Source organism: Eschrichtius robustus, chromosome 14, assembly GCF_028021215.1.
Source record: "Eschrichtius robustus isolate mEscRob2 chromosome 14, mEscRob2.pri, whole genome shotgun sequence".
Classification (NCBI taxonomy): Eukaryota; Metazoa; Chordata; class Mammalia; order Artiodactyla; family Eschrichtiidae; genus Eschrichtius; species Eschrichtius robustus.
In genome coordinates, this window is record NC_090837.1 from 19,454,196 (window position 1) to 19,481,356 (window position 27,161).

The 27,161-nt window shown below is 43.5% G+C and overlaps 1 protein-coding gene across 3 annotated transcripts in view; it reads left to right on the plus strand.

The window, feature by feature from the left end:
• The first annotated feature begins 398 nt into the window (after positions 1-398).
• CORO1C (coronin 1C) overlaps positions 399-27,161 on the plus strand; it is an 82,147-nt gene continuing 55,384 nt past the window's right edge. The window contains exons 1-2 of one of the 3 annotated variants that reach the window (XM_068562779.1): positions 820-902; positions 16,788-17,029. The gene's annotated coding sequence lies outside the window, so the exon portion shown is untranslated. Of the gene's footprint in view, positions 481-812; positions 903-16,787; positions 17,030-27,161 lie in introns of those variants that run through there. The other 2 variants (XM_068562780.1, XM_068562781.1) reach the window with 2 other exon arrangements.

Here is a 27,161-nt window from a genome sequence, read left to right on the forward strand (position 1 = left end):
TTCCTCACCTGCGAAATTGGGTCAAGATAGGCCCTTCTGTGTGGTGGGGGGAAATATGTGGGTGTGGTCCAGCCTAGGGGCCAACACCTCATGCTAGCAAAGTGACATGGTGTAGTGGAAAGAGGATCGTAGCGTCGGGAATCCCCAGAAGTGGTGGTGGGAGGGTGTGAGGGCAGCAGAGGCGGAACTTCGGGAGCCAGAGGCGGGGATTCGAGAATTCTGGGCGGGGCTTGGAGACAACGCTGTTAGATGGCAGTGGGCGGGACTTGCGATGCTGCGAATAGGGTTACCAGCCCGTGGGCGGGGCTTCTAGAAGTTGGGGCGGGGTTTGTGACGCAGAAGGGCTTAGGGAGCCGGGAGGCTGGCGAGGGGTTTGGCTGGGGCAATGGGCGGGGTTCAGAGGAGCTGATGTCACGGTTTTAAGGGACTCTGGGGGAATTTTTGAGGAGCCGGGGGATGTGGCCGTGCCAAGCCAAACAGGTCAGTGGGCGGGGCTCTAAGGTAACCGCTCCCGGTTCTTTGGGGTCAGTGGGCGTGGTCCTCCGGCCACTCAGAGGACTAGCGGGCGGTGCTTGCGCTTGGACACCGCCTTCCTCCGCGGCACTCCTGCATCCCTCGGCGCGACCAGAGGGGGCGCTAGAAAGAGTGAGGCGTGGAACGCAGGGTGGGAAGCGGGCTTCCCCTCCCGGAAGTGGGCGTGGTGCTCCGCAACCCGGTGGCCCTGGTTGGGCACGGTGCGGCGCGGGGGCGGGGCCTGCGTGGAGCGGCGGGGGCGGGGGCGGCTGTCCGCGCCCCTCCCCCGCGCGGCGCTCAGTGCCAGGCGGGAGGCGGTAGCGGTTGGAGGCTTCTTCGGGCTTTGCAGCGGGGACTCCGGCAGCGGCGCCTCAGGCACCTCAGCCCTGGTGAGCTGCGCGCGCCCGGCGGGGCGGCTTGGGAGCGAGCCGGACGGGCGGACGGACCTGTCCTTTCAGCGTGTGCCGACGCCGGCTGACAGGAGCGGGCGGGGCGTGGGACAGGGCCCGGTGGAGCGGACAGGGCTGGGTGGGCGCGCGCGGCGTGGATCCTTGGGCCGGGGGTCCGCCCTGGCCGGTGTGCAGGGGTCAGGGGTAGGGGCTGCTGCGGGAGACTTGGGATCCGGTGGGGAAGGGAGTTGGGGAACGAACCGCTCGGCCTGGGGAGAGTGAACCCAGGTTCCTGTGGGGAGGAGGCTGCCCTGGGGAGACTTTTAGGGGTCCGGAACCCTCCTGGCCGGGCGAGGAGCTGAGGGGGGACGAGGCTGCCCCGGGAAGGGTTTTAGGGGTCAGGGCTCCGCCAGGTTGGGTGGGGTCTTGGGTGGGGAGGGGCTGCTAGAGGCTAGGGCGCAGAGCCCGGGGGGCGCCAGGCCTGGGAGGCGGGACTTGAGCCGCCCTGGGGAGCGAGTGGGTGGGGGGTGGCTAGGGGCCGGGCTCACGTGGCGCCGGGGGGAGCTGGTCCCTGCGTGGGAGGGACGAGGGCGGTGGTCCGGCCTGGGGGTTGCCAGCTTTGGGGTACGAGGCCGGCTCTGGGCACTGAAGAGCTGGGTTGGGAGTCGGGAAGGGCGGGGCAGGGCTGAAGCTGGGGTGATGAGGGTGGGGGCGACTCGGGAGGATGAGCCGGGCTTTGGGAACGGAGGGCTGGGACTGGCGGGGGAGGGGCGGGGGGGCGGGTTGGGAGAGGAAGAATGGGGCAGGAAGGCTGCAGGGTCGGGGGCCTGGAGCGTCCGCGTGAACTGCGTGATTCAGAGATACGCTCGCCTAAGAGCGGAGCAGCTGGCGAGGGACGCAGTCAGAAGGAGCGAGGTGCAGGTGGGGCTCCGCTGCGCCTAAATGACTGAGGATGAACTCAGACGTAGAGGTTGGAAATGCAGGGACCGAGCCCTCTCCCGCCTGTCCACACAGGCGCGCGCACACAGCTCTGTGTCTCTCAAATGACTAGAATGTGTTGGGGGAAGTGGCAGGCTGCGGGGAGAGCCGAGAAGAAAGGGGCTTCCTCTTGCAGGGAGGCGCTGGCCCTGCCGTCCTTTTTTGGGAGTGTTCAAAGGGTTTTTGATCGCTGGAAAAGGAAACGTACGCTTTACTGCATCGCGGTTTAGAATCACATCCTATATTTGGCCTTAATGTAGGCTGTCCTTGTTTTGTGGTGTCTGAAGTCCTTGCTCTACATGTTGCAAACGTGGGATTCAGTGTGAGAAGCAAATTGCAAGTCGCTCATCTCCCCCAGGAGAGCAAGAGGCCTTTCTTTCCTATAATACATTAAAACAAAATTGAATATAGTGCGCGTTTGTAAACTGGTACTGGGTGGCGAATGTGTTTACTTTTGCAAATAGTTATCACAAAATATAATATTAGGCCCTCTCACTGCAGCCTTCCTGCCCGGGATTACATCCTCAAACAGTACTTGTAGGGCTCGTAGTCACTCTATGTAATAATGCATTTCATTGTCCTTATCTGGCAGAGCTGTCCTGACACCAGGGCCTGCTAGAATAGACAGAAACATGATTAAGTATAAGCGGTTGCTTTGCACCGTCTGTTCAGTTGTGAAGGCAAATAGATATCTGTTTATATGACTGCACTTTCTTCATTCCCTATAAAACTGAAGAAATGGGAAAAATCTATTTTGGACTTGATTCTGTATATTTCAGAAAACTAATTTAAGGAAACTAATTTTTTTTTTTTGGCTTGGAGGTACATTTCAGAGTCACAATGTTTGGGTATGAAGCCTAATAGTAACTCTTGGGTCTGAGAGGTTGCATAAATAAATAGGGGGGGAAAGTGAAATAAAAGTGGGAATTGTATATTAGGCCTTGAGGTGCCATGTTTTGTGGTAAATGTTTGTCGTGTGTACTGGGTATAAAAGTTGGGTACACACCTTTTTGACAAATCTGGAATGTGCCTTGTCCGTGTTTGTTTTTCATTATTTGTGGAATGTACATTAAAGCGTGATGGATTCTAATAGACGCATACCAATGAGAGATCACTGCACAAAATATTGAATTTTTCATGATCATTTGTTACTTTGCCTGCAGATTGTGCTAATCAGAAGTTATGTCTATTACTTTATATATAATTTGGGATTAGATTCAGGGTTGACAGATAGGACTTATGGTGTGTGTGCTACTTCATTATTTTTTTAAAAATTGAAGTATAATTGACGTGTAACATTATGTTAGTTTCAGGTGTACAACATAATGATCTGATATTTGTATACACTGAAATGGTCACCACAATAAGCCTAGTTACAGTGCGTCACCATACAAAGTTACAATTTTTTTGTGTGTGTGTGACGAGAACTTTTAAGATTTATTCTCTTGGCAACTTTCAAATACGCACTGCATTATTATTGACTATAGTCACCGTGTTGTCCATTACATCCCATGACTTAATTTATTTTATAACTGGAAGTTTGTACTTCTTGACTTCCTTCACCCATGACATACAGCACTTTTTAAATACTTGGATTTTTTTGATGTAAGTTTTATGCTTAACGCAGGTGTCACTTTTGAGATTCACTCCAACCATGAGGAGAGTCACTCAGATGCCTATGAAACGGAACGTTCAAAAGGATAAGTGATCAGTTCTTAGTTATGTCACTGGGGGGTGTGGAAATTCAGTTCTGTATGATGGCAAATTATTTCTTAATACTTTGATTTGTCACCAACGGTGCTTTAGAAACATTATATTAACCAGGTTGTTTTACCTTTGACTTCTTTTTTCAGAGGTGGAACAATAATAAATTTGAGTGCCACTTTCAGATTCAGGGTACAAATCCTGTTTGTTTTCCTTTTGATGACTTCCCAGTGTCACCTTATTCCTGTCAGAACTCTTTTCTGACACTTGTATGTCTTTTTAAACTTAAGATGCCTTTTCTTTATTAAAACATGGAAATACTCATGAATATTTCAGTATGACCTAGTACCTAGAATGTTAAGTAATAGAATCTCTCTGGGTTTTCATTGCCCTAGTTCAGATGCTTTAAAATGAGTGAACAAGATTCTACACTGCTTTTGAGAGCTTATTTTGTATTTCAGTGGCACATAATGGAATCTTTTTTGTTTTATAACCACTTTATTGAGATATAATTTACATACCATACAGTTCACCCATTTAAAGTGTACAGTTCAGTGGTTTTTAGTATATTCACAGAGTTGTGCAGTCATCACCACAATTTTATTTTTTTTTATTTTTTAATTTTTGAAATAAATTTATGTATTTATTTATTTTTGGACACGTTGGGTCTTCATTGCTGTGTGTAGGCTTTCTCTAGTTGCGGCGAGCGGGGGCTACTCTTCCTTGTAGTGCACGGGCTTCTCATTGTGGTGGCTTCTTTTGCTGCAGAGCACGGGCTCTAGGTGCGCGGGCTTCAGTAGTTGTGGCTCACAGGCTCTAGAGCGCAGGTTCAATACTTGCGGCACACGGGCTTAGTTGCTACGTGGCATGTGGGATCTTCCCAGACCAGGCCTCGAACCCGTGTCCCCTGTATTGGCAGGCAGATTCTTAACCACTGTGCCCTAAGGGATGTCCCTGACCACAATTTTAGAACATTTTCATTGCCTCCAAAAGAAACCCCCTACCCATTAACGGTCCCCTGCCCTGCCCCCCCAATTCTTCTCCCTCACTTGCCCTAGGCAACCACTTATCTATTTTTTGTCTCTATGGATTTCCCTTGTTTTGGACATTTCATATAAATGGAATCATGCAATATGCGGTCTTTTGTGTCTTTTATTAAGCATAGTGTATTCAAGGTTTATCTATGTTGTAGCATGTATAAGTACTTCATTCTTTTTCTAATGGTTGAAAAATATTCCATTGTATGGATATATACCACATTTTGTTTTTCCATTCATCAGTTGGTGGACGTTTGGGTGTTTCTCCATTTTGGCTATTATGAATAATGCTGCTGTGAACATTTGTGTCCAGGTTTATGTGTGGATATATGTTTTCCTTTCTCTTGGGACTTACTGGGTCATATTGGTTACTCTGTGTTTAACTGTTAGAGGCACTGCCAGACTTTTCCAAAGCAGTTGCACCATTTTACAATCCCACTAAGCAGTGTATAAAGGTTTCCATTTCTCTACATCCTTGCCAACACTTGTTATTCCCTGACTGTTTGATGCTAGCCATCCTAGTGGGTGTGAAGTGGTATCTCATTGTGGTTTTGATTTGCATTTCCCTAATGGCTAATGATGTCCAGCATCTTCTCAAGTCATTAGTGGACAATTGTGTATTTTCTTTGGAGAAACCTCTCTTTAGATGCTTTGCTCTTTTTAAAATTGGGTCATCTTTTTGTTGTTATGAATTATTTCTATATTCTAGATACAAGTGCCTTATCAGATATATGACTTGCGAACATTTTCTCCAGTTTGTGAGTTATCTTTTTTTTTTAAATAAATTTATTTGTTTGTTTTTGGCTGCACTGGGTCTTTGCTGCTGTGCATGGGCTTTCTCTAGCTGTGGCGAGCAGGGGCCACTCCTCGTTGCGGTGTGCGGGCTTCTCATTGCGGTGGCTTGTCTTTGTTGCAGAGCACGGGCTCTAGGCGCGTGGGCTTCAGTAGTTGTGGCACATGGGCTCAGTAGTTGTGGCTTGCAGGGTCTAGAGCGCAGGCTCAGTAATTGTGGCACACGGGCTTAGTTGCTCCGCAGCATGTGGGATCTTCCTGGATCAGGGATCGAACTCGTGTCCCCTGCATTGGCAGGTGGACACTTAACCACTGTACCACCAGGGAAGTCCCTCCTTTCACTTTCTTGGTGGTGTCCTTTGAAGTAGAAAAGTTTTTAATTTTGGTGAAGTTTAATTTATGCATAATGGAGTCCAAACTGATAATGAGTTAGAAATTATTTAGACCTTAAATCACATCCTCACTGGTAGTTTGGTTATATAAATTAAAATCCAAATGTGAAAGGATTAGGGAAAGATTTGAGTTAGTTCTACATCAAAAAGGGTTCATCAGGGAACATATCATTACCTGTTTAAATCCTCTCGTGGTCTCCCACCCCATTGTCTGTGGTTAAAGTTCAGACTTAATGTGGTTGTGGATGAGGACAGCTCTGATTTCAGCCTGTCTCATCTCTCACTGCTCCCCTTCCTGTGTTTCATCTCCATTGCCACTCCCTGAACTGTCCAGCCTTAAGATCTTGTGATGCACTTACTACTCGGCTCCCTTTCCACCTGGTGAATCCCTCTTGTCCTTTGGGATTCTCCAGGAAACCTTCCTTAGTCCTCACAGGCAGACATTGTCCCTGCCCTCATGCATCAGACATTCGTCACTTCTGTCTGCTACGAGGAACTGGATTTGAACTTGAGCCCACCGTCTGAAAGGCGCCTTCCCATAGAAGGCAGAATGTGAGAGAGAAGTTCACATGGAAAGCAGACCGAGATTCTGTTGCTCACAGCATGGTCTCTAGTGCCTACTGGATATTTGCTGAATGAAAGATTATTTTTATTGAAGTTAACTGGAAAGATCCTGAGGTCAGTGGGTTTCTCTGGTTATTATTTACACCTTTGTTGCCTATGTTAAAATAACGTGAAGTACAGGGGTAATTCCTCTCTGCCTTTCTGGCACCCAAGTCCAGCTCTTACCAAAAAATTGCTCAGATGTAAACCGAGTATTTGAAACATTTTCCTGAGGGCAGATATTCTTGTCCAGGTTCTTTCCCCCTAATAAACAGTGATGACTGGCGCACAGCCTTCTCAGCAGGGCAGATGGCCAGGGGACACATTTGGTTTGGGATGATTTACCAACACCAAATGCAGCAGGCCTAGCCTGGTGGTGTTGAGGCAGTCAGTGCTGGAACTACCCCAGTGCACGCCTGATGGTGGGTGTAAATCAGGTTTTAAAGGTGCATACTTCCTTCCTTTTCATTCTTTTGTTCATGCTCTTGCTTCTGTCAGAGCATCTGATTAATACTTTAATTAAAAATACTGCACTTAGTATCTTCTTGAGAATTAGGAGAAACCAGTTGGCCATTTGGGGTATGTTTTCTGTGTGTTCACTGAAGTGATTGGATTGTGGCAAGGTAGTAAAGAAAAGAAAAATAAATTTCAAATTTGTTCTTTGTCTCCTTAGGCTCAGTGAGCTATCTGTACTTACATAGTTTCTTGCTCTAAGAGTTCTGTCTAGAGAAATTGAGGCAAGGAGGGGTGCAGACCTTCAGAGCCAGACTAAGCTGGGTTTCACTCTCTGCTATGATTTTGTCAATTAACCTACCTCCCTGAGCCTCTTCTGTAATATGGAGATGCTAACGGTACCTTGCTGGGTTTTGAGTAGACACCCAATAAATTTGTGTTCCCTCTGTCTTCACTCTTAAATGTCTGTTTTGGTTTTTTTTCTTAATTAATTAATTTATTTTTGGCTGTGTTGGGTGTTCGTTGCTGCACGTGGGCTTTTCTCTAGTTGCAGTGAGCGGGGGCTACTCTTCGTTGCAGTGCATAGGCTTCTCATTGTGGTGGCTTCTCTTGTGGAGCACGGGCTCTAGGCCCGCGGGCTTCAGTAGTTGTGGCATGCAGGCTCAGTAGTTGTGGCACACGGGCCTAGTTGTGTGTGGGATCTTCCCAGACCAGGGCTCGAACCCGTGTCCTCTGCATTGGCAGGCGGATTCTTAACCACTGCACCACCAGGGAAGTCCTTAAATGTCTGTTAATGAATGGAACTGGGGAGAATCAAATAGGGTAAGTTTAATATATTTTATTTCTGATATTAAGCTATTGTTGTGTGGATTCCCACTCCTGCCTTAGCATTTTAGACTTCAAATCAAACTTGAATCATTGGAGAGGAAAAAAGTGTCTAATTTTAGGATAGGAAGGTAGTGTTAAAAATGAGGCAGTTTTTGGCCATCTATCTGAATTGGAAATGTCTATTCAGACTACTCTTATTCAGGCCTTATGCTTCTATTCAGTCTGTCTGTCTGTCTATTTTAAGGAAAAAGGTTTAGTTCCTGGCAAAAGATTGATCTTTTTAGGGTTTGGAGGGAGATTGCGCTGCAGGGTGTGAGATGCTCATGGGATTGAGTATGATGTGAAGGGCAGCATTGTGCTACAGTGTAACATTCTGTGTGGGAAAAGCGCCTCCATAGTCTCATGGGATGTTAAATTAGGCCTGTCATTTGAATCTTACATTAATGACAAAAATTGTTCCTCCTGTTTGCCATAGTCAAGAAAAATCAAATTAATGCAAAGATCGGAGTGAGAGAAACTACTATAAATGGGAGTAGGAAGGCTTGTATTTTGTATGACTGAAGGTAGGAATTTCACAGTACATATTTTTCCCCCTTTGGTCATGCAGTTATCTACATTTAAAAAATTATGAATAATGGATCATACTTTTAGCCCCAGTATCTCACCACCTTTTGAAAAATATATCGTATTGGGGGTTTGGGAGGTTATTTCTCAAGCCCAGAGGTCCTCAACTTGATGCCCGTGAGGATCAGCTCTAGACCTTGGTCCGTCCAGCTGCCTGGGCTCCAGCTCCCTGGTGACTCTGAATCACAGCCAGAGCGGAAAGTACCTTGCTGCCTTGTTCCTCATCTGATGGACGAGGGGACTGTGGTCACAGGTGCTTGAAAGACTTGCCCAAGATCAGGAACTTGACTGTCCTTCCCTTCTGTCCCCACCTCCTTCCATGGGTAGTGTGAATTCATTTTTGTAGTAGGTGGTGTAGATTTATACTATAGTGTGAATTTTTTTTTTTTTTTAACAGTGTGAACCCAGTGTGCTTACCTTGAGTTTTAGTCCTTGACCCAATGCAACAATTCCCTCTTAAGCTTCTGCCACAGTCTTTTGCCGGATTTACAAACTGAACCTACTGTTTATCACTGTCACTGTTTATCACTTCAGTTCATCATCACAATTGGTAGTTAGTACCAATGGGTTTCCCCCCCCCCACCTCACATCTTCAGATTGTACATGTATTAAACTATGAAGCTTGGTCCAGATTTTCAGGGTTTCTTTTTAGATGCAGTTTGGGGAAACTTGAAAATACGTGGACTCTCTTGGAAAAGCCTTTGGTAGACTTGATTTCCTAGTTTTCATGTAAAGTTCCTTGACAGTATTTTATTGATCCCTTTTTGTGTCCTCAATCATGTAATCTGACCATTAGTATGCAGTCATGGTAAGGATTTATCTTGGGTGTTTCAAAGACCAATTAATATCGCAAAGGTCAGCCCCATTAAGCCATCCATATATGAAAAGGCTGATTTTGACAGGAACAACATCCAGCCAGTACTGGAACTACAGACAGGCATAATGAAAACCCCGTGGCATTGGCAGAAGTTGATCATTACTTCACAGAGTGGTCATTCTATCTCCAGGGAACCAAGGCAGCCTGGTAATCTGGGCACGTGGCAGTTTGGTGTAAGAGCCTTTTTTGCCCCATTGCGGACTCATGTGTGTCCCCACGTTCTGACAGTTGCTGAGGCCTTCATTCTGGATGAACAAAGCTGTAGTGTTTCAGTTTCGTGAACGGCCATAAACACACATGGGAAGGGAAGTGTTGGGAGTGTGAGGCCTTTGGGGGTGTATTTCCACTCTTGACATTGTCAGGGTTCTTGACAAAATTCACAAGCTCCCCCTCTGTAGGATGAATGTTTACTCACCATTATTTGCTTACTTCACATGAAAGATACTTAAATTCCTTTTCATAATGGTCAAGCATTCTTTTCTAGTTAAAGACTCTAATTCCTTTCATTCTTAGGAACTTGAATTGAGGCTGGTTTATTAATGTAAGAACTCAAATGCTGCCTGAGCGGTGACTGAGAAACACACATGAACTTGAGCTATCATCTCCGTTAAGCAGAAGGATTTATTAGGAGACTGACTATCACTTTACAAGCTAGATGGTGAATTAATTTTGCGGTTAGTAGTGTCTTTAGCTTAACAATGTCATCCGAGTTTTTCTTGGCAAGCAAGAGAAAGGCCAGAGCCAGCAAGTGCTGGCCACAGCTCTTTGGGGTGATATTTAATAAGATGCATGTTGTCTGTTTTAGAAATAGAGTAACCATCCCTTAGGCTCTCTCTCTTATGGGAACCACTGTTGCTTTACAGTGTTACATAGGAAAAGGGAAATTGGAAGTATTTGTTTATTTATTCATTCATTCATTCATACACACATACATACATACATACATACCCTGAAACGTCCCTGGTCTTCTTATGCAGTATAGAGATATCATGCATGCACTGGGCTGAATTATTATACATTGTCAAGTGGAACAAATGATACATCTTACCTGCAAAGGATAGTTGTGAGTCATGTGGTTCTCTAACCATGAAAGGTTGAGAGCCCAGAGGCAGCTTCTGTTTTGGAGGCAACGTGTACATTCAGTCCCCAACCCAGGACTGGGTCGTGTTCCAAAGTCTAACTCAGTTATTTGGAACTGAGAAGGCATTTTTGGGTACAGATTCAGTGTTATAGTGGTGGGTAGGTTCCCAGCCTAGACTGAAGAAATCTGTTTAACTCACAGCACAGCTTTTTAAACTGTTAATGATGATAGCTGAATTCTGGATCTTGGAAGCTGGGAGTCATGTGACAAAGAAGTAAGGAACCCTGCTCCACCCCAGATGCCTGTCTGTGTAGGCTGTGTGGCATCCAGCAGCCTCATGCCACAGCAGCCCTCCAAGTTCATCTTCCTTCTCTCTTAACTTGAAGCTTCCACTCCGCTGGTTAAGCTGACCTCCTTTAAATAGTAGTCGCAAAGCAGATGGTTCAAATTCATTTCTGCTATTGTGCTCCTGGATGGCTACAGTTCCTACTAGACTACCACCGTTATTCAGTGCTAGAAGGACTAGGGCTTTGTCTTATTTCACTCACGTCTCAACCCTTTTAGAGCTACAGTGTTAATATTTTTACAAAGGAAGCTCCTTATTGATGAGCATCATCTCGCTGAAATGTTGGCATGTAGTCAGTATAACAATGTTTCAAGGGGAAAGCTGAAGGAAAGCGAGTGGGGTCAGACAGAGCCCACATAGAAGGCTAGCCCTGGTTCCTGGAATCGGGAAGAAGCCTTGCCTGCTTTAGAAAGGTTCCTCCTGTAACCTCGAAAACAGAGAATCTGCTCAGCTTTTTTCAAAATACACAGGATCCTTTTTTTTTTTTCTCTTTTCATTTGGGAAACACAGCTTGAAAGGGTCTTATGTTTTAGCAGTGACTTAGTTTCCAGGACCTTTGAGAAGTAGATCAGGGCAGGGTAATGGTTGTGAGTTGGGGCAACTTGTGCTGGTCCCCGTCTATATCTCTGTCCCTTTATAAACTCTTACCACAAAGCCCCTTCTTTCCTCACAGGGAAATAATTGATCTTTCCTTTTTGTTATTGCCTCTTTGAAGGGTTTGGATTGTCTGGTTTTTAAGAATGTCTTATTGGAGCATTTTATGATGCTAAGTGTGATAAGGATTAGGGACTTGATTTTTCTGGTGCAGTTAGAAGAAGTCTTGTTCACGAAGTGTTAATGGCAGGCTTAATATTTTGATTTACTTTTAAAAGGTATAATAGTTTTAAAAATACATTACAAGCTTTTTCTAGCCCCCAAGTATGTAATTCTTGACGCTGAATTCTCTGTGTGAAGCCTGAGCTCTGCGGGGGTTGAGAGGACAGGGTGGTGGGGAGTCAGTGTCTCTGGGACACTGGGTCGAGGCCCTGCCCCTGCCCAAGGGTTTGGGAAATAGCGCTGGGCTGACTCAGAGGAGGTGTAATTGGGGGAGAGTAGTGTCAAATGGATAAGGGAGATGGCCCAGATTGTCCAGGGTCATGAGAACAGAATACACATTTATACGGTGTGTTTGCGTAAAAGGTAAGCATAGTTTAGATATGGAGCTGTAAAGGTAGCTGGAAGTGTAATTTGTGGGTATCCCTAACATTATTGATTTCTGTGCTATTCCTAATTACATTTTGGGTTAAATGAGTAGAAATTTTAAGTAAACATAAGTGTGGAATTATTATTTTCCACTTTGTGAAAGTGAACACTAGTACCCACTCTATGCCACGTTCCGTGAAGGCAGAGAATGTCACAATGTTTTTGTGCCTCCGTTTCCAAGCGGGCTGCGTGACACATGGTAGGTGCTCAGTAAATGTTAGTCGAATAATTGAATTTCAGTTTTACATGGTACACTTGTAATAGTGATTGTTAGTCTTCCCATTTTCCTAGAAGATGAAAGGAAAAGAGGAAATTTTCTGTGGTATAGAAGGACTACTGATTGTAAACATTTGCCTAGTGAGTTATGTTATGATAAGCTAGTCATCATTTTCATTTAAATAAGTGTGTTAGCATATACACACATTTATTTACTGAAACGTTTTATCTGTAAAGCAAATTTTGGAGTTCTGATTATTTAAAGCGTGAATTCTGATGAAAAATAGGGTGGCATCACATATTGGTACTTTATTGCAAATTTACCTAACTAACTTCTTGAACAAATTGAAAGTACTGGTGGCATGGAGTTCTTAGGGCTTTGATTTGTGGTTTGGTTAGCAACTTCGACTTCAGAAAGAATCCATGAAGGAACGTCCTAGTGGAAGTGTGCCTTCAGCTGGAGAGTTTTTGTCAAAACAGATATGGGAAGAAACCTAATTTGTATCAAGATGAGGATTTAAAGTTAAGGTAGCCCTCGAAAAAACTGAGTTTCCCTTTCTTGTCTTTCTCCTTTCCTCCAGTTTCTTATCTTTTAATCGACTGCCTGTAAAGTGTCTGCACTGGACGCTGAGGGGCCCCTAGGCCCAGCCCCAGGGGAATCACAGGGCAGGTCTCAGCTCATTTCAGTGGCTCCTGGATCTCCAAGGATTTAACGTGCTTGGGTTCATTTAACTTGAGAAATTGACAAGAACCAAGTACATTAAGAAAGGGTGAATTGGGCACCCTTTCAGCTGTTGAATCATTTAGGAGTTCATTTGTGCAATATTAAAATTTGAAAACCTGTAGGCTTTGGTTTATATCGTATTAGTAACATGTGATCACAAAAAAAGAATCATTTTGTAGCTGCATTTTTGTGTGTGTTATTTCTGGCCATTTTTAGAGGCCATTTTAGAGGTTTGTAAACCATACATGTAGTTTGTTTGTTGTAAATGTAGTTTTTTAGAAGAGTACTGTTAGGGGTGGGAAGCCCCTGATCTTTCTGCTAACCTTCTACTCAAAATGCTTAAAAAAGGATTCTTCCTGCTTTCATTTGAGGCGTATGGAATTTCTCTTTTAGTTACTATTATGCAGTCCAATTAATTTAACATAAAGGATTAAGGACTATGATTTTCTTTTCAAATCTTTATCCAGTTTGGAGGGAAATTGGATTTGGGATGGTTAAGGTTACAGTTGTACCAGCTAAGGCTGGTAAAAGCTTCTAGTAATAGAGAATTCACTCCCAAAATACTTAGCCCAAGTGTTTCCTCCTGAAAGTTGAGTTTTGTTTGTCTCCACTTCCCCGGAGGTATTTTCATTTTATTGGTAAAAGGAGATGTGTGGCGTTTTCCCACTAAAGAACTGAGACCTTCGGAAGGTGTTGGGTGGTGGTCAAGTATTTGTTTGGTAGTAACTACATTTTCCCCAGTTTCTTGCACTCTGTTGTTGACACTGATATTCTGAGTTTTTTGTTTTTCCCCTCTTTAGAAGAGAGGTGTGCTGATAAGGAAATAGTTTGTAATTTTACCAAAAAGGATCAGACAAAACAATTTGTCTGAAGGTGCAGTAAGATTTCAAGAGGTACAGGCACACCTCATTTTGTTGCACTTCACAGACACTGTGCTTTTTACAAATGGAAGGTTTGTAGCAACCCTGCATCCAGCAAGTCTATCAGTGCCATTTTTTCCAATGGCATTTGCTCACCTCATGTCTTTGTGTCACATTTTGGTAATTCTCGCAATATTTCAAACTTTTTCATTATTATACTTGGTATGGTGCTCTGTGATCAGTGATCGTTGATGTTACCATTGTAATGGTTTTGGGGCATCACAAACCACGCCCATAATAAGATGGTGAACTCAATAAATGTGTTTTCTAACTGCTCCGCTATCTGGCCATTCCCCTGTCTCTCTCCCTCTCCTCAGGCCTCCCTGTTCCCTGAGACACAACAATGTTGAAATTAGGCTGGTTAATAACCCTACACTGGCTTCTAAGTGTTAAAGTGAAAGAAAGAGTCTTCTGTCTCTCACTTTAAATCAAAAGCTAGAACTTATTAAGCTCAGTGAGCGAGGCATGTCGAAAGCCGAGATAGGCTTACAGTTAAGCTTCTTGGACCAGTTAACCAAGTTGTGAGTGCAGACGAAAAGTTCTTGAAGGTCTCCAGTGAACCTGGAATGATAAGAAGCAAAGCAGCCTTATTGCTGATATGGAGAAAGTTTGAGTGGTCTGGAGAGAAGATCAAACCAGCCACAACATTCCCTTAAGCCAAAGCCTAATCCAGAGCAAGGCCCTGACTCTTTTCAATCCTGTGAAGGCTGAGAGAAGTGAAGAAGCTCCAGAAGAAAAGTTTGGAGCTAGCAGAGGTCAGTTCATGAGGTTTAAGGAAAGAAGCTGTCTCCATAACGTCAAAGTGCAAGGTGAGGCAGCAAGTGCTGACATAGAACCTGGAGCAAGTTCTTCAGAAGATCCAGCTCAGATCGTTAATGAAGGTGCGCACTAAATAACAGATTTTCAACATAGATGAAACAATCTTCTACTGGAAGAGGATGCCACCTAGGACTTTCATAGCTAGAGAGGAAAAGTCAATGCCTGGCTTCAAGGCTTCAAAGGACAGGCTGACTCTCTTGTTAGGGGCTCATGCAGCTGGTGACTTAAGTTAAAGCCGGGGCTCATTTACTATTCTGAAAATCCTAGGGCCCTTACGAATTATGCTAAATCTACTCTGCCTGTGCTCTATAAATGGAGCAACAAAGCCTGAATGACAGCACATCTGTTTACAACATGGTTTCCTGAATATTTTAAGCCTACTGTTGAGACCGACTGCTCAGAAAAAGATTCCTTTCGAAATATCGCTGCCTGTTAACAACTCACCTGGCCACTCCCGAGCTCCCGTGGAGAGGTGCCACGAGATGAATGTTGTTTTCGTGCCTGCTAACACAGTGTCCACTCTGCAGTCCACGGATCAAGAAGGAGTTTCGACTTTCAAGTCTTACTATTTAAGAAATACATTTTGTTAGGCTGTAGCTGACATAGGTGGTGATTCCTCTGATGGATCTTAGCAAAGTCAATTGAAAACCTACTGGAAAGGATTCACCTTTCTAGATGTCATTAAGATCATTCATGATTCTTGGGAAGAGGTCAAAATACCAACATTAATAGGAATTTGGAAGAAGTTAATTCCAGTTGTCATGGATGACTTCAGTGGAGGAAGTAACTGCAGATGGGATGGAAATAGCAAGAGAAGTAGAATTAGAAGTGGGGCCTAAAGATGGGACTGGATTGCTGCCATCTCATGATAAAACTTGAACAGATGAGGAGTTGCTTCTCATGGATGAGCAGGGAAAGTGGTTTTTGAGGCGGACTCTACTCCCGGTGAAAATGCTGTGAAGATTGCTGAATTGATAACAAAGGCTTTAGAATATGACATAAACTTAGTTGATAAAGCAGCAGCAGAGGACCGACCCCAATTTTGAAGAAAACTTCTAGTGTGAGTAACATGCTATCAAACAGCTTTTCATGCTACAGACAAGTCTTCCGTGAAAGGAAGAATCAATTGATGTGGCATACGTCATTGGTGTCTTATTTTAAGAAATTGCCGGGAATTTCCTGGTGGTCCAGTGGTTAGGACCCTGTGCTTTCACTGCCGAGGGTGCGGGTTCAATCCCTGGTCGGGGAACTAAGGTCTGGCAAGCCGCGCAGCGTGGCAAAAAACTAAAAAAAGAAAAGAAAAGAAGAAAAAAAGGAAATTGCCACAGCTACCCAACCTTCAGTAACCACCGCCGTGGTCAGTCAGCAGCCGTCAACACAGAGGCAGGACCCCCAACCAGAAGAAAGATTATAACTCTCTGAAGGCTCAGATTAGATAGTTGGCTTCTAACAATGAAGTGTTTTTAAATTAAGGTGTGTACATTTTTTTTAGGCATACTGCTATTGTACGCTTAATAGTGTATAGCTACAGTATAGTGTAAACATAACTTTTATATGCACTGGGAAACCAAAAAATTCTTGTGACCCGCTTTATTTTGAGATTTGCTTTATCGCGGTGGTCTGGAACCAGACCTTCAATATCGTTGAGCTGTGTATGCCTATATACTGCTGCTTTTTCTATAGGATGGCTGAAAATTCATTTTCATTTTAAACAGTGTTAATTTCATTTTCAAATAGCCTGTTCAACATGTTTTTTGTTTTTTGGGTTTTTTTTGGCTGTGTTGGGTCTTCATTGCTGCGTGCGGGCTTTTTCTAGTTGCGGTGAGCGGGGGCTACTCTTGGTTGCGGTGCGCGGGCTTCTGATTGCGGTGGCTTCTCTTGTTGCGGAGCCCGGACCCTAGGCGCGCGGGCTTCAGTAGTTGTGGCTCACGGGCTCTAGAGCGCAGGCTCAGTAGTTGTGGCGCACGGGCTCTAGAGCGCAGGCTCAGTAGTTGTGGCACACGGGCTTAGTTGCTCCGCGGCATGTGGGATCTTCCCAGACCAGGGCTCGAACCCGTGTCCCCTGCACTGGCAGGCGGATTCTTAACCACCGTGCCACTAGGGAAGCCCCTGTTAAATATGTTTACCTTCGAGCTCTGGGCACCCCTGTGGGCAAACTACCTTAATTTTGAAGCCACGGATCCAGTTATTAATCTGAAAAGGCACAATAAGTAATTTAAATATTTTCCCTATGTTTTTGCTCTTTTCAGACACCCTACTTGTAAAGAGAAAGCTCTTGGGAGCTGCTCCTAAGAAGTGGTTCTTCGTCCTGTATTGACTCCCTGCCCCCGTGAACTTCTGTGTCCCAGTGTTTGTCGCAGCAGCACAGTGACGTTGGTGTGAATAATTGATTGTGGTGTCTCCTCCTGGAGACTGTCAGCTTTGTGAGAGCCGGGCCCGTCTCCTTGCTCACCATTGCATCTGCAGCGTCTAGCATCACTCCAGGCGCACGGTCAGAGTTCAGTAAATAGTTGTTGAATAAATGTATGATGAGTGACTGGGATTAAAGACCTCTTCAGCAATCACAGTGGAGTGTGTGTGTTATGTGTATTACCCCGTGGGTGGTGCTAACTCCGTTCTCCTTGAATTGTGTGTGTTTTATTAGGGGATGTGGACTGAATCCCAGTGAAAGAAGCGTTCTCTATAGATTTGCAGGCTTTAGATTATAATAATTATATTAATAATAGGATCCTAGAAATAATTTATTTTAGTTCTCCTATTTTATAGATGAAGAAACAACCAACCATAGGACTAAAATGATTTAGTGGTTAGGTGACTGTGTCAGGATAAGCTAGTCTTGAATCCAGGCCGGAGTTATTCCTACTCTTACCTCCCCTTGAAATATGGTCAAGAGTATGTTTATTTAATCACTGCTTACCCAGGGTATAGGGTATTATAAAGGGAAGACAGAAATTCTTCAGTTGAAGGAGATTACTCTGTTTTTTTGACATTGCTACTTTTGCTATGGCTAGCCTTATGAGGGTCTTCATAAAAATGCCTTAAAAAAAAAAAACCACAAAAAGATCTTGGAGTCCAGTAATTTCATTTCCTGGTATAAGTATATTGCCAAAGAATTATGAAAATTTTATTCCAAGAGAAACTCCATCTGACTAAGTAGTGGAAACAGACTTAGCAAGTTTGAACAGTCGTACACAGTGTGCTTTCCCCCAGTTGTTGATAAGAAAAGTAGGTCATCAGTATAGAAAGAGTATTTTGAAACACATTGGTCATTAATTTTTAAGTGAGAGTGCTGGGCCAGTCATGGCGGTAAAAGTTCTGCAGTTGGGATGAGAGCTCTTGGGATTAATTTGGCTCTCTGAAGAGAGAGGCAGAGTCGAAATTCCGAGCCTGATCTCCTGTGGGGCACTTTAGCGAGATGCTGGCAGCTCAGAGGATTCTACTCAGTTCCACCGTGTTGTCTGGGCAGGCAACGCCTGCTGCTGTCTCTGATGGGGGTTTCTTCAGCAGTCCTTTCTCAAAGCTCCAGGGAGGGGTATAGTGGGTGTGTTTATAAAGATGCTGGTGATAAGCAGAAAACTGGGAGATAGAGGGATTGTAAACATGTCATCCTGACACATTCTCTTCTGAAAAATCTGCTTTTCCTTTGATAATGTAATAAAAAAAAATTCTGTCATTGAAGAGCTAGAGATGACCCCTACAACCTTGTAATCTCATGTGTTAGTAACTGTAAAATTCATGTCGTGTCATTCTTCTTTATTTTAAGGGAGTTCCAGGCCCTTTTCGGGCATCTTTTAGTTGTAAAGGGTCTCTCTTTAATACAAGTGTGAGAGTCGATTTGAGGATTTGGGGTTTCTGTATTTAGGATCTTTATCTGTTGCTATTTTGCTGTCCATGTCATGCTCATTTCTTTTTTTTTAAATTTCAGCCTTACTGAGTGTAGTTGACACACTGAATTGTAAGATATTTGAAGTGGGCCTCGTGGTGATTTGATGTACGTATGTAGCTCGTTTGGTCTCTTGTCAGACTGCGTTTTCAGCAGTCACTCTCAGAGCTGCACGTCTCACTCTGTCATCGGGGAGTGGGGAGCGCCTGTGTTGATGGCAGGCAGCCCCCACTTCTTTTTGTAACCAGTTCCTAAAATAAGTACAAAATTGTAAAGTGTGAAAGTAGGAGTTCTTTTCTCAGAAAGCTTTAAAAAGAGTAAAAGCCTGTCCGTTGCACCTCACCTTTTAGAACTTGTCCTTGATGTGTAGATTCCAGCCTTTTAGGCATGTCGGTTCAGGCTCTTGGACAGTTGAGCACAGAGCCCTCTGGCCTAAGCCTGAGGGTTTTCAGTTAGAAGCAAAGATTGGTTTCCTTTGGCACAGCTAATGCGCTCTCTCGTTGGTCTCAGCATATTTGAATGCGAACAGCCAGTTTGTGTATTGTATAAAGTGTGAGCCAAGCGCAGTTTCCTATTTAAAAATGGCACCAGCAGGCCAGGTGGAGCTGTGAGCCGTGTAGGCAGCACCCCATGGAGCGGTTCTGAGAGGTGTCACTGGCTGACGTGGGAAAGCCCACCTGTATGTGTGTGTGGAGTTTATCACTGAAAAAGTATGAAAGTTCAGGGGGTGAAAAGTTGAATTGCCCCGTACTTTGTGGTTCGAGGTCATCGTGTCTCTCTCCAAAGTCCTTTATCTTTGGGCGAGTCACACAGTGTCTCTGGGCTGAAAATGAAAGGCCGGAGCTGGTGACCCTTTTTATTCCAGGCTTCTGTGAGGACCCAGCCTGGATGTTTCTTGGTAAATCCGGCTTGCATTTCTTTGTCTTTTCATTCCAAGAAACGTTTAAAAACCAAAATGATAATGGGTTCTTGAGTCGAAACAAAGTGCGCTTAGAGTCGGTATGCCTCCTTCTTGGCATTTTAACCTAGTACCTGGGTGGATAATGGGCTGAAAGCGTTTGGAAGGCTATAATGAGCGTGAATTTTCGCCCTTTACTTTCGCCATTCTTGGTGTCATGATAAATTGAACCAACATAAGGGCTGTTCCATACTTGCAGTCAGTTGTCTTAAGTGGAGTGCAAACCTTTCAGCCTTAGCTGCTGTGTATGAGGAATGTTGTGTATCTATCTGACTTTCTGCTGTGCTTTATATAAAGCAAATTGTTGCATGTGGTCTTTTTTCTTCCTTCGTAAAACAACTTCTATTAAAGTAGGTAAATTAGGCGTATTTTTCTTGAGTATCTCGTATATGAATCTGTTAATTAAGGAATTGGATGCAGTACAAATGATCTGTTTGTTAGGTGAACTCTTCAAGTGTCACTGATGAATTTTGTTTAAGGACATTCAAAAAAAAGCACAGCCGTCTCATATCCAGAAATGATGAACGTTGAATTTTTGTATTTAATCAGAGCACCTCCCGTATTTGCTTTCGGTGTCTGCTTTCTGGTGAATGTGTCTTCTACGTAGGCTTACATATTACCTTCCCAACTTCTTAAAAAGAATTTTTAACTGTTGGCGTTGACATTTAAATAGCTGATTTCGGGACATTTGTTTCCTCCTCTGCTGTCCTGCTTGCCACTTTCTATTAAATAACGTGTCCGATCTCTCCCACATTAAAAAGGGCCAGAAAAGCATCAACTTAGAGGGAATGTGTTCTTTCCCTGTTGGGACATTCTGGAGTCTCCTGTGGTTGCTGCTGGCTAGGGGACGTGCTCAGCCTCCTGAGTCCCTGAGTAATTGACGCTCTGGAATGGTCTCAGCTAATGTGCCGGGCAGGATTTTGCTGCTAGTAGGGGTTTTCCTGTATGTGTTCCTAGCAGGATGTGTTTCCTTTCATACAAACCATAGAAGTGCATCTGCTGGAATCTTTAAACAGGAAAATGTCAAAATTGTCGTCATTTTTTACGAGATTGATGGAAGTAGAGAGAATAGAGAACAGGTAGTAACATTTATTCAGGTGTTTTGAGTATATTTTATTTGGTGCCCATTACAGTATTGTAAACACCCTGTCTTGTCTACATTTTTCCCTCCCAATACCCAACACATATCTTGTATGGCCTGTGAAATAAATTTTCTCTGTGTGACTTGACTAGGCAGTACCATAAGAAGCACGCCTTCACACTCTCCTAGAGGCTGAGGATGATCAACTGATGTAAGATGGAAATTTTCTTCTGAGAATGATTTTTAGCAAACTTTACTCTGATGCTTGTAAAATAAGTCCTTAAACCATGGACCTTATTTTTACAGCTTGTTCTTGGTTAAGATGTTTACCCAACATGTAAAGAAAATTTTAATCATTTTTGTTTCCTTAGATGAGCTGTTAAGTATTGTGGATATTGGTAGTCAGCTTTTAGATTTTCTTTATTTGAAGCTGAAAACAAGAATATATTATCCACTCATTAGAAATTTATGTGGGAATGTAAAATTGGTGCAGCCACTATGGAAAATGGTATGGAGGTTCCTCAAAAAATTAAAAATAGAGCTACCATATGATCCAGCAATTCCACTTCGGGGTATTTATCCAAAGGAAACTAAATCACTGTCTTGAAAAGATATCTGCACCCCCGTGTTCACTGCAGTATTATTTACAATAGTCAAGATAGTGGAAACAACCTAAGTGTCCATTAACAGATAAATGGATGGGAAAATGTGGTATGATGGAATATTATTCAGCCATTAAAAAGAGGGAAATCCCACCATTTGTGACAACATGGATGGATATTGAGGGCATTATCCTAAGTGAAGTAAGTCAGATAGAGAAAGACAAATATCTTTTCAATATATCAGGGGTCCACAGCCTGTTAGGAATCAGGCCACACAGCAGGAGGTGAGTGGCAGGCAAGCGAGTGAAGCTTCATCTGCTGCTCCCCATCGCTCGCATTACCGCTTGAACCATCCCCGCCACGCCACCTCGCCTCGGTCCATGGAAAAATTGTCTTCCACGAAACCGGTTCCTGGTGCCAAAAAAGGCTGGGGACTGCTGCTGTATATCACTTACATGTTGAATCTTAAAAATGAAAACAAAAACAAAACAAAACTCAAACTCATGGAAACAGCACATTTTGGTGGTTGCCAGAGGTGGTGGATTAGGGGGGTGGATGAAATGGGTGAAGGGGTCTAAAGGTACAAACTTTCAGTTATAAGATAAGTAAGTCCTGGGGATGTAATGTACAGCATGGTGACTATAAAAAAGATAGATAAATTAAAAAGAGGTTTACTACGATGGCTGCTGGACAATCAAGACTTAACTCTTGCTTGGCCTTCAGTATCATCTAGAAACTTGGGCAGAGGAGACATGTGTCTTTGTTTCTAAAACTGAGGTTTCAACCACATCCCAGAGAGAGCATTTCATAGTTGGGCCTGTGCTCTCAACCTGCTTTCACATTGTCTTTCAAAGACACATCAGTTTTTATTATAATGAAAACCATTCTAGAATAGTCCCAGTCTTATTGGAAATTTGGTCAGAATGATCAATTGCATATTATAAGGCCTTGGGTAAGGTTTGTAATTCCCAACATTTTGTGGAAATTAAAAACCACATTGCATTTTTTCTAAAATCAGTTTTTTTTGAAATTTGTAAACATTTCTTTCATTTGCTTAATGAATGACTTATTGCTACATTGTCTCCCTCTTTATTACTATGAGAATCCTTTATTACTGTGATAATCGCTAAGAAAAGGCCCTATGCAGTTTGAAGAATTTGTACTTGAAAGACCTAATGAGCAGGCAACCTCTCCAAGGTTGAACTCTGACAAGACATTTAAAATTGAGGACTTCCCTGGTGGTCCAGTGGTTAAGACTCCGGGTTTCCACTGCAGGGGGTGTGGGTTCTATCCCTGGTGGGGGAACTTATGCATGCCTTGGGGTGTGGGCCCCCCCCCCCCACACACTGAATGTACTCTATCCTTGGACTTTGTGTCTATGTATTAGTTCAGGATTCTTTCATTTACTCCTTTTACTATAACTGAAAATTAGATTTCTTTATAAAATGCTTTAGTTTTGGGGACACTCTAGTTGTATAATTTGGAACAAGATATTTAATAAAAGAACGCCTAAGTTTGATGATATGACCGTTTGGAAATTTATAGCCAAACGTTTAAAAAATTGGTGAAACACTAATACCATTTGATAATGCAGGCCTCTTTCTTGAGAAGAGGGTTTTTTTTTTTCTGTAGTAAACAGCATGCTGAGGTGGGAGAACATAAAATTTTGTAAAGGTTTCTTGATAACTGATACTAGTTCATTAACGTGAAAATCATACTTTTGGCTCATAATCAGTAGGAAATTGATTTGGGTTTTCTCCCTTTGGGTAGGGAAACCTATTAGCAGTCTCTTAAATAATAATTGTTGACATTTATTGGACAGTGCTTATTACTATGCTTCAGATTCTGTGCTAGGTACTTTGCAGATTTTTAAAGAACAGCTTTATTGAGGTATAATTCACATATCATACAACTCACCCTACTTGAAGTGTACAGTTCAGTGCTTTTTAATATGTTCACAAATATGTGCAACTGTCACCACAAATTACAGAATATTTCCATCACTTCGGAAAGAAACCCTGTGCTCTTTAGCTGTAACCTCCTATTCCGCAGTACCCCTTCCTCCCCTCCAGGCAACCGCTAATTTACTTTCTGTGTCTCTAGGTTTGCCTATTCTGGGCTTTCGTGTGAATAGAAATCATAATATGTAGACTTTTGTAATTGGCCTCTTAGCGTAATATTTTCAAGGTTTATCCAAGTTGTAGCATGTATTAGTAAGGACTTTATTTTATTTTATTTTTTAAATATTTACTTATTTATTTAGGCTGCGCTGGGTCTTAGTTGCGTCATGCAGGTTCTTTAGTTGCGGCATACAGAATCTTTAGTTGTGGTGTGCGAACTCCTGGTTGCAGCATGCATGTGGGATCTAGTTCCCTGACCAGGGATCGAACCTGGGCCCCCTGCACTGGGAGCTCAGAGTCTTAGCCACTGGACCACCAGGGAAGTCCCCTACTTTTTTTTTTATTTTTAATTGCCAAATAACATCCCATTGTGTGGATATATCACATTTTTTTTTTTCGTTCACCCAGTGGATATCCAATATATGGGTTGTTTTCACCCTTTGGCTGTTGTGAATACGCTGCTATGAAAATTCCTGTACAAGTATTTGTGTGAATACCTGTTTTCAGTTCTTTTGGGTATATTCTTAGTTGTGGAATTTCAGGGTCACATCATAACTCTGTTTAATCATTTCAGAACTGCCAGACTGCTTTCCAAAGCAGCTGCACCATTTTACATTCCCGCTACCAGTGTATGAGGGTTCTGATTTCTCTGCATCCTCATCCATACTTGTTATTCTCTGGCCTGATATTAGCCATCCTAGTGGGTGTGAAGTGGTATTTCATTGTGGTTTTGATTTACATTTCCCCAATGGCTAAAGATGTCCAGCACCTTTTCATGTGCTTATTGGATGTTTGTGTATCTTTTTTGGAAAGATTATCTATTCAAGTACTTTGCTCATTTTTAAATTGGATTATTTGTCTTTTTATTATCGAGTTGTAGGAATTTTTTATATATTCTAGATACAAGTGCCTTATCAGATATATGATTTCCAAAAATTTTCTCCCATTCTGTGGGTTGTCTTTTCACTTTCTTGATGGTGACTTTGAAGCACAGAGGTTTTTAATTTTGATGAGGTCCATTTTGTACTCTTTTTATTTTGTTGCTTGTGCTTTTGGTGTCATATCTAAGAATCCTTTGCCAGATCCAAGGTCATGAAGATTTATTCCTATGTTTTCTCCCAAGAGTTTTAAAGTTTTGAGCCCTTATAGTTATATCTTTGATCAGTTTTGAGTTAATTATTTTAAATGATGTGAGGTCAGGGTCCAGCTTCTTCTGTATGTGGCTATTCAATGGTCCCAGCACCATTTGTTGAAAAGACTTATTTTCCCCCCCATTGAATGGTTTTGGTACCCTTGTCGAAATCGCTAGACCGAAGATGTACGAATTTATTTCTGCACTTTCAGTTCTATTCCGTTGACCTATATGTCTGTCCTTGTTCTGATTTTGTCAGATTTTTGTGAGATGATCATGTGATTTTTGGTTTTTATCTGATGGATAGATGTTACATTAATTGATTTTCAGATGTCACACCAACCTTGCATTGTGGGATAAGTCCCACTTGGTCATGGTGTATAATCCTTTTCATATGTTGCTAGATTTGGTCTGCTAGTATTTTGTTGAGGATTTTTGTGTCTGTATTTATAAAAGATATTAGTCTAGTTTTCTTGTGATGTCTTTGTCTGATTTTGGTATCAGTAATACTGGTCTCATAAAATTTGTTTGGAAATTTGTTCCCGTCTATTCTTTGTAAAAATCTGTGAAGAACTGGTATTAATTCTTTAAATATTTGATAGACTTCAGCAGTGAAGCCATCTGAACCTGGGATGTCAGATGTTGTTTTTAATTCTTATGATGGGTATCATCCCCTTCATTTTATAGATGAGGAAACTGAGGCTCGTAAAGGTTAGTGGCAGAGCTGGGATTTGAATCTGGATTACCGTATGTTAAGTACTAAGATGATAACAATAGCCGACATTTATTGTGTATTTAGTTACGTGTTTTTAACCAGACAGGGTACTTTAACGAAATCATCTCCTGCTATAGTCCCATTAGCAAATGCTCATTTAATGATCACTTCAACTTTATATGTAATGTACCCATTTCCAGACAGAGAATCTGACACTTAAGCAGATTATGACTTTGCCCTACTGAACCACGGCCAGGAAGTAAATGGTACAGCTGTGGTTCTCACTCACAAGGTTGCCTGACTCTGGAGCCTGCCCTCTTAATTGCCTTTCTCTATTGTGTGCAGCAAAAGCAGCTGTGCCACATGTGGGCAGCTGAGCCCAGATCAGATTCGACCTTGGATGTGAGTGGCCTGGCCCAGACAGCACAGCACTCCAGGAGCCCCAGCTTTTCTCACTCTCTCTGCTCTGTAGCTAACACTGTCCTCCATGGTTGTAGCAAAAGAACCTATCATTCTGACTTCGTGTAGTTAGGTGAAAATTTGTGTAACATATGTCACTCTGTGTAATACAGAAATGACTTTTAAAGGTGTGTCAGCCAGCTGGCAGATTTGTGTGATGTCTTTCAGTGAAGACATTCAAAGCACTTTCCATATTTATGTTAATATTCATATTGTTGTTGAGATTAGATGGTATCTTGGCCTATTTGAGTGAAGAGGAAAGATTGTCTCCATTTTTCAGGTTGAAGGGCTTCCTCAAATGTCCGTTAACATTGAATCGTGGGCCCCAGAAAGCTGACCCAATGCCTGTGTGGGTAGGGGGGCTGGGTGGGTGGTGGACCTCACAGAGGGCGGTGAGGGCTGGCTTCCTGTGGGGCAGGGTGGGTGCTCTCTCAGCAGGCAGCCAGCCTTCTGGCAGCTCCCAGAACACAGGGCTGGAGGCTCCGCTGCACAGGACCAGGTCGTCTGTGTGGTACCTGCGTACGCGTGCTCACCTGTGCTGGTGTTGTCCTGGCCAGGGCCTGCCCTGTGGCTTCTGGGGCGGGTGAGGGGTGGCCCCTGACTGTGCAGCACTGGAGGAGCAGAGCTGGGTGTCTAGCTGCTCCTAATTAGGCTTTTGGTCAGTTTTCCCTGCAGCCCCTCTCCCACATCTGTTTCCCTTCTGAGCGCTCGGCGGTTTCACAGTGGGCCTGGGGTCCTTCTGTGAGCCGCTCCTCCTGAGACCTCAGCTGAGTGGAGAACACTCACTTCTGCCAGTTACACTTGCCTGACAGCTTTCCTCTTGCACAGTTTTGTGGTCACATTTGCTCTCTTGTAGGCTCCTTTCCAGTGTCCTTTCGCTTGTCCTTTGGTGTTTATACCAGCTTTTGTTCCTTCCCTGTCATTTTGTTAGGATTTCAGGAAGGAGTGGAGGTAAATGCCATTTGTGTTTCTTTTGTAAATTACCTCTTCATGTCCTTTGTGTAATTTCCTACTGGGATTTTCATGTTTGGAATCTATAAAAACTTTATATATGAAGGATATCAACTCTTTGGCATATGGTGCAATTCTCCCTCTTCTTTGTTAACTTTACTTTTGAAACACTTGCTGGAAGGTAACGGCAGGGATTCCAGCTTCTGCTGACTTGTGCTGATGGTCGGGTAGGGAAATGGATCCTGAGGCCAGCTGGCTGTACGTTGGCTTTTGTATGGAGGTACTTTTCTTTTGGTTTTCACCACCTCGTGAAAGCTGTCTTATCTCCTCCAGTTTGAGAAGTATTCATACTGTTTCACAGATGGAGGACCCCGGCCAAGTGGAAGCAAGTCATTTGCCGTCTCCTCCACCAGGTGCTCTCAGCCTCTGGTCCTGGTGGTCAGCTGGGAAGGTCTGGCAGCAGCTGGGCTGAGGAACACACCTGCTCACCAGCCTGCCAAGGCTTTGTCGCCTCAGCCCAGCCACACGTCCTAGGCTTGGAGAGAGGCCGCTTCTGCACATGCCTTGAAAGGGTAGAAGGAGACTGGCAAAACTAACTTCTCTCCTTTTGTGCTTAGCAGTGGGCCCAGAGCCACGCGGAAGGGAATTCAAGGGGAGGAATCAGCAGCAGCCCTGCATGTGTCCCATTTGGCACAAGTGGACAGGTGTTAGTTAGCCCTCCT